Source organism: Littorina saxatilis, linkage group LG15 (genome assembly GCF_037325665.1).
Source record: "Littorina saxatilis isolate snail1 linkage group LG15, US_GU_Lsax_2.0, whole genome shotgun sequence".
Classification (NCBI taxonomy): domain Eukaryota; kingdom Metazoa; phylum Mollusca; class Gastropoda; order Littorinimorpha; family Littorinidae; genus Littorina; species Littorina saxatilis.
In genome coordinates this window covers 7428334-7442131 of record NC_090259.1, presented here as the reverse complement: position 1 = coordinate 7442131, position 13798 = coordinate 7428334, and the positions used below count along the sequence as shown (strand labels likewise).

Sequence of the window (13798 nt, the reverse complement as noted above, 5' to 3'; positions counted from 1 at the left end):
ATGTACTGTAAAACATGTCAAACCCTTTCATCTTTTAAAAAAAATGTTCGAAAATATCTTTGTCAAAAATAATTCTCTCCCTACTGCATAACATCTTAATCATCATTTTAATAATCAATGAACCACGTTATTATAACTAGTGTTTTGTTACTTTTAACCTGATTACAAATTCTTAGTTAATTAGTTATTCGTTTGGCTGTTCAATACATGTTATATAAATATATAATTGTAATGTATAATGTCATGTATGTCTAAAAGGGACAGGTTGGAAGATTAGGCATTGCCTAAAACCTTTATCCCTTTGTATTAAAGTTTTGAATCTGAATCTGAATCTGAATCTCTCTCTCTCTCTCTCTCTCTCTCTCTCTCTCTCTCTCTCTCTCTCTCTTTCTCTTTCTCTCATTCTTCTACAAACAATTGGAGCGTGCAGGCCATGTCGTACTCCAAGAGGATAACGGGCACTTTTCCGTGACCAGTTCAGAAGGGGAAATCTGCGTGACGCCAATATCCTGTGATTGTACTTTCTACAAGTCCATGTCGCTACCGTGTCGACATATCTTCGCTGTGAGAAAGATATGCGGTCGTGATTTATTCGACACTGAATTGATTGCCCAACGGTGGACACTTGAATACTACAAACGCGGCCATCGATTCTTTCAGGCACTTTCTGACATTGTTGAAGAACGACTACCTGTGACAGTCGAAACGACGCCTCGTCCACGCATTGTCACAGCAAACAACCGATACCGGCGAGCCCTCCACCTCGGACAACAATTGGCTTCTTTAGCTGCAGAAAACAACTTTGATTTCCAAGAGAAATTGAGCGTGTTAGATTCTGTTGTAAAAATGTGGGGATCTGGAAAACATGTAGCGGTTGAGGAACTAGTGTATGATATGACAGTCGCCCAAAACCCACCACCACCAACAACAACACCACAGTCTGACGAGGAGGGTTCATCCGCACCAAGGCCTACGACGTCTCACGAGGATGGTTCATTCGCACCAAGGCCTACGACGTCTCACGAGGATGGTTCATTTGCACCAAGGCCTACGACGTCTCAAGAGGATGGTTCATTTGCACCAAGGCCTACGACGTCTCACGAGGATGGTTCATTTGCACCAAGGCCTACGACGTCTCAAGAGGATGGTTCAGTCGCACCAAGGCCGACGACGTCTCACGAGGATGGTTCATTTGCACCAAGGCCTACGACGTCTCAAGAGGATGGTTCAGTCGCACCAAGGCCGACGACGTCTCACGAGGATGGTTCATTTGCACCAAGGCCTACGACGTCTCAAGAGGATGGTTCATTTGCACCAAGGCCTACGACGTCTCACGAGGATGGTTCATTTGCACCAAGGCCTACGACGTCTCACGAGGATGGTTCATTTGCACCAAGACCTACGACGTCTCAAGAGGATGGTTCATTTGCACCAAGGCCTACGACGTCTCACGAGGATGGTTCATTTGCACCAAGGCCTACGACGTCTCAAGAGGATGGTTCAGTCGCACCAAGGCCGACGACGTCTCACGAGGATGGTTCATTTGCACCAAGGCCTACGACGTCTCAAGAGGATGGTTCAGTCGCACCAAGGCCTACGACGTCTCATGTAGCGGTTGTGGAACTAGTGTATGATATGACAGCCGCCCCAAACCCACTACCACCAACAACAACACCACAGCCGTCCAACACGTCTACTCGGCTGTACGGTCTTCTCTCCGTACTGTGTGTGCACTATGTGACGATGACTTGTTGAATACTCAATCTATTTCATGTGATTCATGTCTCAGATCCCTCCATCTGCAATACGCTGGAAAACGCTCAAGACCAAAAACCAGGTTCTGGTGCAGGAACTGCTATGAATGACACACACACACACACACACACACACACACACACACACACACACACACACACACACACACACACACACACACACACACACACACACACAGACATAGAGACAGAGAGTCAGCGATAATGATCATAGAGAGAGAGAGAGATGTGACGATGACTTGTTGTATATTCAACGTCCGTATATTCAATCTATTTCATGTGATTCATGACACACATAGAGACAGAGAGTCAGCGACAATGATCATAGAGAGAGAGATGTGACGATGACTTGTTGTATATTCAACGTCCGTATATTCAATCTATTTCATGTGATTCATGACACACACATCGAGACTTGTGTATTGCCTTTGTGAGATGGAGAATCCGACTAGACGTTTCACTTTACTAGCGTCAGCAGCGTCACAGTCCAACCGGCAAAATAGCCTCTACCGTAACATATCGTTATTTTGCCGGTACCGGCAATGTAGCCTACAGGCTACGTTGCCGGTACCGGCAAAATAGCCATTGCCAATATTTTAACATCGAGGGGGAATCGAAACGAGGGTCGTGGTGTATGTGTGTGTGTATGTGTGTGTGTGTGTGCGTGTAGAGCGATTCAGACCAAACTACTGGACCGATCTTTATGAAATTTGACATGAGAGTTCCTGGGATTGATATCCCCATACGTTTTTTTCATTTTTTTGATAAGTGTCTTTGATGACGTCATATCCGGCTTTTCGTGAAAGTTGAGGCGGCACTGTCACGCCCTCATTTTTCAACCAAATTGGTTGAAATTTTGGTCAAGTAATCTTCGACGAAGCCCGGGGTTCGGTATTGCATTTCAGCTTGGTGGCTTAAAAATTAATTAATGACTTTGGTCATTAAAAATCGGAAAATTGTAAAAAAAAATAAAAATTTATAAAACGATCCAAATTTACGTTTATCTTATTCTCCATCATTTGCTGATTCCAAAAACATATAAATATGTTATATTCGGATTAAAAACAAGCTCTGAAAATTAAATATATAAAAATTATTATCAAAATTAAATTGTCCAAATCAATTTAAAAACACTTTCATCTTATTCCTTGTCGGTTCCTGATTCCAAAAACATATAGATGTGATATGTTTGGATTAAAAACACGCTCAGAAAGTTAAAACAAAGAGAGGTACAGAAAAGCGTGCTATTCTTCTTAGCGCAACTACTACCCCGCTCTTCTTGTCAATTTCACTGCCTTTGCCGTGAGCGGTGGACTGACGATGCTACGAGTATACGGTCTTGCTGAAAAATGGCAGCTACTTGACTAAATATTGTATTTTCGCCTTACGCGACTTGTTTTTCTTGATCGTGACTCACTGACTGACTGTGTGAGTTCGGTGAGTTGAAATGAATGATTGATATTGACATCGACTTGTGTAGACCTCCGTCTGTAAGGTAGATTTACTTATTTAGATTAGTAATTTAAATTAGACTTAGTCTATTTCAGTATTTGAACATTCTTACAGATTTTAAATAATTCAAGTTCTGCTCTGCATGGTAAACTCGAATCAAGTATTATGAGAGCATTGAGCAAAAGATAAACAGACTGAAAAGAATTATATCTTCCTGGAAATTCTGCATTCAGAAGCCTCAGTAACACCAATGACATGTGAGTAACACGACTGAGTAACATGACTGACATCTCATAACGAACTGACCATCCTTAGCTAACTTTGATTTATGAACTGATTTTAACTTTAAACGTAAAGTTAATTAAATGGAACAAACAATTTTGCTTATAGTAGACAGACATTTCTACTTTATTTCCACCTTTTAAGCCTAACTCCGCAATTTGACCAAAAAAATGCAAACTTGTCACAAAATAAACTGTAATGTCCTAATGATAGCGCCGTGAATTTGCACAGGCCTAGCAAAATCGCAATTTTATATGATTCAAGGAAAGAACAAAATCTTATTTATTTTCAGCATTACTACAGAAATGTACTGCAAACATTTTGCACTGTAACATTATTGATTCTAACAGCAAAATTACTGACAGATGGTAACAGCACTGAGACCAAATTGCCTTGGCTGGTTTCGACAGAAGTTACACGTACAAACACGATCAGCAATGTTTACTTACTGTTTGACAGAAATACAATTCTTTCGTTCCTCAAACGGCGAAGACAAAGCATAAACAGGATTATCTTTAAAACAACCAAAGCTGCACAGTTTTTTAAACAGTAACATTACAGGCATGGTAACACCACTGACACCAAATTGCCTTTAGATGTTTCGACAAACAATAAAACGTTCTGAAACAGATCAGCAGTGGAATCTCCAACGTTCTGGCACGAACAGTACAGTGACCTAGCTGGACTCTAGCACATTCAACTACTCAGGAACTTGATTAGGAGTGCAGTCAGCAGTTGGTGAATATGGTAGACCCGGTGTGAAGTGGTTTGGGATCCAGTGCGTCATGTTCATGTCAACACGTGCAGACGTCCATATATATATATATGGAGAACACCGTAAAACGAATATATATATATATAGGAAGCGGAAGTGATGAAGATAATAAAGCAAAAAACATTCATGGGTATATATATATATATATATATATATATATATATATATATATATATGGTCAAGAGTACAACAGAGCGTCGAGTGCCTGTATCACGAGTTGGTCACAAAACTAGCCTTGTAAAGGCAACCATTCTACATGCACCTCAATCAAACCTGTTCTAATCTGTTCAAAATAAGTTGATTTCAATATGCATGTCTTCTTGTGTTCAAATCTGTGTCTGTTGAGTTATATATCTGTGGATTAGTTCGAAAAAGTCGGTTGTCGGCGAAACGTGACACAATTCACACACTACACTTTGAAGCTGCATGTTCGCTTTACCAGAGACAATTTGAAACTGAATCAATCATATCATGTTATGAAAGACAAAACAGTTCAATGCAGGTTTACTGTCAGGACGAACGAATGACCGGCGATGTGTATAATTGCGTTCAAAGGACGGCTGTTTGCGCGTAACCGTCGCGTTAGTTTTTCGTACCGAGTTCGTCTTCATTTTAACAACGAGTTGGAAGTCTCGCGTAGGTGGGAAACAGCATTGTTATGTTGTTATGTTATGTTATCAGACTGGTACTTAGGCTGTTAAGCCTTTGTCTGATCTTTTGATCAGTTGCTATCCTAGCCTAACTTTGGGCTAGGTAACCTACACGATCTTTTGACCGTGGCCTATTCTATCAACTTTTTCTTGGCTGGTGTAGTGAGAGGCATACTGACATTTGGGCTATAGGTCCAATTCATTCTTCTTACTCGGCGTGACGTTATCAAATGGATCGGCTAGCTTCAGCCCTAAGGGGCACAACTCCGCTCATACTCTCTTCGCGCCGCCATATTGGATGCCGTCTTTGTTAGTTTTCTTCATTGCACTCTTGTTCTTTTTGCGTATTTCACTGTGTATGCAGACAAAATGAAGAAAACTGTGCATGCATGAGTCCAAAGGGGATCTGCCTTTTTAACACAACAGCACAACATAAAAAGTAAAGCAAGAATACATTATTATATTCATTTATTTATTCTTGATCTCAAATTACCATGCAGACAGTGCACCAAAATTCACAAGATAAAGCTCTCAAGACAGGCAAATGAGGTACAATGCAGCTCAGGTAACTACTGCAAAGTATAATTTTCAAAGCATCCTATCACAGTGTTCACTCTAAAGGCACAACCGATGGACAATTGTTGATTAGCGCACTGCACACAGCAAAAAATAACCAGTTATAATCGTCTTCTCCGCTCAGTAACTTCCTTCCAGTTGTCACCCTGATGGTAAACAACTTTAGGGATCCTAAAGTGTGCCTGCTGACTCCAGTTTTTGGCCACACAACGTGTCATTTTCACTTTTGTCGAGTCGCCACCCAACGCTCAAGCACTGTCAGAGATCGTGCAAGGCATCCAACATGGCGGCGGATGACCAATTCCAGAGAGTTACGACCCGTGATTCTCATACCGCGCGCGCCGAGTAGAAATGCTGTTGTTAACTTGAGTTTCTGCAATGGGCCTATACATATAATCTTTCAGTGCATTGTCCAAGCGATTTTTGAAACTGTTCATTGTCGGCGCTTCTACCACATTCTTGTCCAAGGAGTTCCACGTGTCTATGATTCTGTTCGTGAAGAAAGATTGTCGGAGAGCTGTTCTGCATTGTTTCTTCTTGAGCTTGAACTGATGTCCACGGGTATTACAAAGGCATGATTTTAAAGCTTCTGTCGCTGCCTTCATTTCGGCATAGGACTTTAAGCGGTTTCTTGATTCCACTCTACATAGCAGTCCAAGGGAAAAATAATTGAAAACCGCGTAAATGTTATGTTACGCGCATGCAACAAAAAACGATCCCTCACTAGGACGTGAACGAGATTTTGCGTAAGCGGCGGCCATTTTGAATATTGTTTACAAAAGAGCTGGTCACATGCTGTTTTGGTCGAAGCATTGATGGATCATTGTGGCGAAAAAGCATGAGGTAAGTTTTGCTGTTTATGGTTACGTTCATGCAGTTTTGTCAGTGAAAGACATGAAATGCAAGTAAAGTGACCAAAATACATTATCATTTTTATGAACAACGGCATGAACGTGAAAACAGTGTTAGCAGGGGTTATCTTAGTCGCATTTGGAATTGTGGAAAATGTTTGTTGATTTGTTATGAGCACATGTTTGTGAGTGACCATGCTTACTTTTGGTGTTACAGCAGTCCCTCTCATGAACGGACACCCTTGGGCCATAGCAAAACTGTCCGTACATTGCAGGTGTCCGGTCACGGGAGGGGTGACCACACCACCCCCTCCCCCATACACACACAGAGACACACAAACAACAGGATTGAGTCTATGCTAATCACTTCTTGTGGCTGCTAAACAATAAAACTCCTAATACTTCTTTAAACGTTCTGTACAAATGATTTGTATGAAAAGTGTTGAAAAGAAGAGATAAAATAAATCCTCAAGGCAGTGAACACACTCACCATGCACTGACATACGAAAGCAGCCACACAAACACAGCACAGAGGAGCGTGTGCAGATGCCTTGCAAGAATAAGCTCAGTTGAAAACCAGTTTGAATAAATAGCAGCAGATAGAGCTGCATGTCATAATCATGTCATTTATTTTCATCTTGACTGCATGCCGATCAAGTGGCATGGCAGTGACTTTTCACTCTTCAGTCGGAAATACACTGTACATAACACAGCTCCCACTCTCCCTCACTGAGGGCCCCAAAGGGGGGGTATCATCACGATCACGGGAAGGGAAATTTTAGCTTTCACGATCACAGTTACCTTGATTTTTGTTTTCACGATCACGAACACCAGTGGCAAATCACGGTCACGGTAAAAGTTGCATGTACAGAAAGCACGTGTCAAAGTAAACACAACCACACAGTAATTCGCTCCTCTGGATCTATTGCACTTTTTTATTATTATTTTTTTTAATTCTCTTTCATACACACATAGAAATACATATCATGATTTGTAATCAGTAACAAGAATGTTGTTTTCATTGGGTTTTCTCTCTCTCTCTCTCTCTCTCTCTCTCTCTCTCTCTCTCTCTCTCTCTCTCTCTCTCTCTCTCTCTCTCTCTCTCTCTCTCTCTCTCTCTCTCTCTCTCTCTCTCTCTCTCTCCCCCTCGCTCTCTACACTCATACACATTCAACTCCCACACCCCCACTCACACACATGAATATATACTAGGGGGGTCCGGGGGCATGCCCCCCCGGATTTTTTTCTCAAAAAACGGTTAAAATCTGTGCAATCTGGTGCGTTCTGGGCATCATTTTCATGGCTGTAATAGTGTTGTGATCTTGTTAAAAATCCCATTTTTGCCTCCCCCCACCACCATTCAACACACCTCCAAACTGGTGAAAACAACACTACTGTGCGCTGGCTTCATTGAGACCGGCGCCAGGTCGCGTTGCGCGATATTCCCACGGATCGTTTTTGCGGACATTTTTCAACTTCCCCGGATTAAATTTGACTTTACCGGATTTTGAAAACGGCTTTATCGGATTTCCGGCAATTACCGGAAAAGTAGCATGCCTGACAAAATCCCCAACGAACATGACTTTGATCGTCTTTGACATGAGGATCAAGTGACCCAAACCGGCTGGCACGTCTCCCCGCCATTGTTTCTGAATTTAACCCATTGTTGATATTAAAGTTTACAAGCGCCTAAAATAAATCCAAGCTTAATGCAAAGAAGCGACAATTAGAATCTATGCCAAGCGTGTCCACGTTGCTGGGATGATGAAAAACACATTTCTAGTTTCGGTTTTGGCTACACGCAGACTCGATCTCGAGCCAGTCGATGTCACACTGAGCGAGTGACAGCCGGACGTGGCAATGTCGACAATGTCAATGATCTCACTCAAACTCAAAGATCTTGAACAAATTTCAAGATCTTTGCCTACATTCAGAACAGTCATAGAGCAACATAGATCAACATACCTTGATATTTCGTCTTCGGAAAGACCGCCCCGTAGCCTGACCTTTCCACCAAGGAGCGGCATTCTCGCCGCCTGCTTTGGTCTGGCTTGAATCCACAAAATATAACAGAAGTTCGATGACAGTACCGCTGCACGCCATTTTTGATCTTCTTGACTGAATGCACTCAAAACTTTTGCACGAAGCCCTTCCATTGGATGAAGTTTGGCAGACTTTTGCAATTTGCCTTCTGATTGGATCTCTTTTTGTGTGTGATTGGTCCCTTTGGAAGCAATCGCTGTCAAAATCATATTTCTGAATGTGTTGTTGCTTGCCTTCAATCGGGATTAATTAGCTCCTTGACGAATAGAGGATCATAGAGAGATACAGCTGTGAAAAATGTACGTTGAAAATAAAATGCTTTGCAATAATGCCCATCACGATCACGAAAACAAATGACGATCACGATCACGAGACTTGATTTTTTTGTCATCACGGATCACGGGCAAAGTCCCATCACGATCACAGAAATGGAAATTTCGGCAATCACGGTCACAGAAAGGTCAAAAAACGCCAATCACGATCACGATTTTAAACCCTTTGGGGCCCTCCTCACTAAATGCCTACCCCAAGCCGTGACAACTGATGCTTGGAAATTGTGTGGAAGAGTACACCTCTCTATTTCTCTCCAATGCTCTTCCTGCTGACATGCAGTGACATCGGACACCCCACCGAGTTTAGCCAGCTACCCCTCCACCCCCCCCCCCCTCCCTCTCTCTCTCTCTCTCACTCCCTCCAGCCATGTACTGTTTGGGGCTGTGACCAGAGAGGTCAGCTCCAACTGTTCACTCAGAGCAAAACCAGTTGACTGTGTCGTAACTTTTGACAAAGCAAGACAACTGATGTTCACAGATTAGGCAACCGACTCACTGGTCAAGGCTGAGGGGAAACAAGAGTATCTTGTCAATGAAAGAGGTTACACACAGACACACGATGCTGAGAACTGTGGCCGGTTTTTCACTCTCTTTCGCTCAGGACTGTGGTTTCTGTTGTTTACGTCCAACTGACAAGAATAAAGAGCACAGTGCAGTTTCATGTTGGCATCTTCGCATGTACTCCACTCCTGACCAAAACTACCCCCCCCTCATGATGGGTACAGGTGCACTCAAGTTACCAGTGACTGTCGTCACGCCATTGCGGCTGTGATCTTTGTACCAAGAGCCGGACTGCTCTGTTATCGATTTTGTTGTGGTGAAAATTTGACGATGGTCTGTCCGTACATTGGAGGTATGACCTGCTGTTGGGACCGAAAGTGAGTGTCCGCGTCCACGTTTTGCAGGTGTCCGTTTAAGGGCGGGCAAATATAGAAGGAAAACACTCCGTGCCGAGCAAATGTGTCCGTACATGTCAGGTGTCCGCTCACGCCGGGGGCCGTACATTGCAGGGACTGCTGTACTGTTTTTAATGTTACATGCGTGAATATGTTTGCTTTAGGAGAATGATTTTTACATGTTTTTTAGCGAGAAGACCAATTTTGGACGTAGTGTTGTGAGATCTCGAAGGATTAAAAAAAATTGTTACGACTTACCATTTTTTTACCATCTTGACGCGTGATTGTAACTTAACACGAAAGTACATATCGTTAACGTTACGTACAAGCAAGTGCTGCATTCATTTCAGATCGGGGAAATTTTAAAGGAAAACAAATATGCAATAATCTGAACATTTGCATTCTCGATGAATGTGGATGGCCCTGGTACGATCTTAAACCCAAGTTTGAATGTTCTGTTCGTACGTAACCTAACGCAATCACAGTGACAACATGCCTGTGTAAAGTTACATGCTGAATATGCAAGTACCTGTCTGATTTTTCAAGATGATGCGTTTTGAATGGCGATCTTTAACTTCAGTTTGTGTTTTCGCCTGCACAAGGGATGTTTTAGTGATATATGTGTTTGTATGTAACTTTACTCCATAAAGAGTAAAAACGTGCATGCAAGTAACTTAACCTTCACCGGGCTTCCTGGGTCCTACAGGACCCAGAGGCACATACAAATGACCATAACTCCAGTGCTAATACGAATTTTTTAATGAAATTTGGTGTATTCCTCGGCCACCTGCATGGCTTCCTATGACCCAAATTTTAAGTCAATCGGTCAAATTAGAAAACAATAAGCAATGATGTCGTTTGATATACCCGATTCCGGCATCCTGGGTCCTACAGGACCCATACGTTTCAAAGAGGGATGGAGGTGTTTATACCGATTCGGATGATGTGGGTAACACAGGACCCACACTTTTTAAGCGCAGCAGTGATAAAGGGATATTCCCATGACGTTGACCGCCCAAGCCTCCGGGTCCGGTACCGGAGACACGAAGACTGGGAGACACTGAGAGAACCGGGTGGCGAACAGATCCAAGAGGGGTTTGTCCACCTGCGTCCAAAGACGCCGCAGTGCCTGGTGCGCGATAGTCCACTCCGAGTGCAGTACCTGCGATGAGTGACTGAGCGAATCTGCCAAGATGTTCAGGCACCCCGGAAGGTACTTCGCTGAGATCACTATCCCCTGATGGAACGCCCAAGTGAGAATCTCGCATGCTCTGTTGGACAGAACTAGCGAGCGCGTGCCCCCCTGCTTGTTCAGGTACGCGGCCACAGTGGTGTTGTCCGTGTGGATCAACACCTGCTTGCCTCGCAGAGATGCGACAAACTCCAGAAGCCCGAGGCGCACTGCTTCCAATTCCAGAATGTTGATGTGCAACAACTTCTGAGCCTGGTCCCAAAGACCGGAAGCTGTGTTCCCCTCCAGATGAGCTCCCCAACCCTGAAGAGAAGCATCGGTAAAGAGATGCAACTCCGGAAGGGGCAGTGAAATCGGAACGCCCTGAGTCAGCCAGGCCGAATCCAACCACTGCCTCGTTGACTCCAGGAACCATCCCTGAAGGGGAAGAGACAAATTCCAACCTTGAGAGGCTGGATCCCAGGCAGAGTTCAGAAACGCCTGAAACGGGCGTTTGTGAACTCTGCCCAGCGGAATCAGGGTAGACATCGACTCCATCTGGCCCTGGAGTGAAGCCAATACCCTGACTGGCGCGTGGCGGAGGCTCGACAGGGACCTGACCAGATCCTGTAGCTTGTCTATCCTCCGCTGGGCGGGACAAACAGTCCAAGCTCGGGTGTCGAACACCATGCCCAGATACGTAAACTGCTGAGAGGGAACCAAGTCGGACTTCCCTTGGTTCACGGAGAAACCTAAGTCTCTCGCAGTCTGCAAGACTATCCGGGTGTGCTGATCGCACAGGGACTCTAGCTGATTCAGGACCAACCAGTCGTCCAGATAAACTCTGATACGAATCCCTTGCTGCCGCACTAAAGCGCAAAGCTGGCGCACTATCATGGTAAAGATCCAAGGCGCTAACGAGAGCCCGAACGGCAGCGCCCTGAACCGGAACACCCTGTCGCCCCACAGGAACCGCAGCCACTTTCGATCTGACCTGTGCATCAGAATATGGAAGTATGCGTCTGTCAGGTCGATGGAAGTGACCCAGTCCAACGGACGAAGGGCCTCCCTGACAGACGCTGGAGTCTCCATCTTGAACGGAACCTTCCGGAGAAAGCCGTTCAAGGGAGACAGATCCAACACCGGTCGCCAACCCCATGACGCTTTCGGGACGACAAACAGTCTCCCGTAAAACCCCGGGGATCGACGATCGATGACCTCCTCTATCGCATGCTTCTGCAAAAGCAGCAGCACCTCCGCCTGAATGACGGCACATGCCTCCGGATCGGCGGGAAACCTGAAACTGGGTGTTGTTCTGGTTAGAGGAGCCTTGTCCTCTAACCAGAGCAACCGGAACCCCGATCGAACCACTCCCATAACCCAAGGGCTGCTCGCGAGAGACAACCAAGCTGGAACTGCCCTTGAGAGGCCGCCCGCTACCAAAGGGGTAGGGGCTAGAGGAGTGGTTGGATCGGGGAGCCTTCATTGGGGGTTAGGTTTACCACCTGACCCCTTCTTCCCGAAGGAAGGCTTCTTATTATAGGGACGAGAACGGCTGCCACCCCTATGCGACCGCGTCTTTTGCCCAGAGCCACGAAAAGACGAAGACTGCGTGGAACCGCCTTTCTTCTGACCCTGCTTAAGGGCAAGCTCTGAAAGCTGACCCATCCTGTCCCCCACCGTCCGCAACCGCCTGAGCGGAAGCGTAGGCAGGAAACGGATTGCCGTTACCACCTACGACCGGAACTCCCGTAGGATGCGAACCGGAAGTCGATGGTAACGATTTGAAAGTGCCACGATCCCTCGAAAGAAATCCTGTGGCCGGAAATCCCTTTGCCGAATCAGTAGAACCCATGGACGAGGGGCCGGGCGAATCGGCCCCAGCGATGCGGGTGGGATACACCAGTGTCCTCTTTCCAGACGTCGACAGTTTCCCAACGTACTGTATAAAAAAAATCACAGTAATTTCAGTTACGAGTTAGAAAACTCACTCTCTCTCTCTGGTGTGTGCATGTGTGTGTGTGTGTGTGTGTGTGTTTGTGTGTGTGTGTGTGTGTGTGTGTGTGTGTGCAACATATCAAGTATCATTGCAATGAGAACTTATTTGGTATACAGTGTGAATATCAAAATGACCACATGATAATCTACGTTTTTGCACACATTCTTTGTCTCCAATTAGAAGGCCAGATATCGAATAAATAAACACTTCTGTGCCATCAACAAACAGTACACTTTGTATAAATGAAAACAGTAAAACTAACTTACTATGAGGCTGCTCCACATTGACCTGTACATACACATCCTGCCTGGTGGAACCCACGTGGTGCAGGATATGCACCATCCCCTTTGGCACGTCCGCGCTACAGACACAAAGGATGTAAAATATTGGTGAAATCAGAACTAACATTAGGGTGAAAATGGTGTTAACTCACTAGGACGTTGTATTCACCATGCATCACTGATCATCACTGTACATCTACAAAGTAGTCTATAAAACACAAGACAGTACGCGCAGCACGTTGATATTTTTTTTTTCGAGCTCAGCTAAATAACTGAAGCACGTGGGAATCTCATTATCACACCCAAATGAATAAATAGTTCCAAGTACACAAAGAGATCATGTTCTGACTTGTTGAAAGTACTTTATTACAGTGCCGTTCATTTTCTAGTACCAACGAAGTTTAGACAACAAAGGATTTAAAATGGCTTACCCAACATTTCTGAAAGCTTCCTCGAGGTTTGCCTTGCTTGCTGATGCCATTTTGTCAATGTGTCACGATGATCAGTACTCACGGAAACAAAAGAATTACATCGCCAAGGCAAATAACTCTGTGCAACCTTCTTTAAAAAGTATGGGTCCTGTGGTACCCACATCATCCGAATCAGTATAAACAGTTTTATCCTTCTTTGAAAAATATGGGTCCTGTAGGACCCAGGATGCCATAATCGGGGTATCAAACACGAAGCCCGGTGAAGGTTAACACGACAAATGCAT

The 13798-nt window shown here is 44.5% G+C and overlaps 1 protein-coding gene across 1 annotated transcript in view; it reads right to left on the bottom strand.

The window, feature by feature from the left end:
• The window catches only part of LOC138948394 (uncharacterized), a 290382-nt gene that overhangs the window by 77368 nt on the left and 199216 nt on the right, over nucleotides 1-13798 (bottom strand). The gene's annotated exons all lie outside the window — the stretch shown is intronic.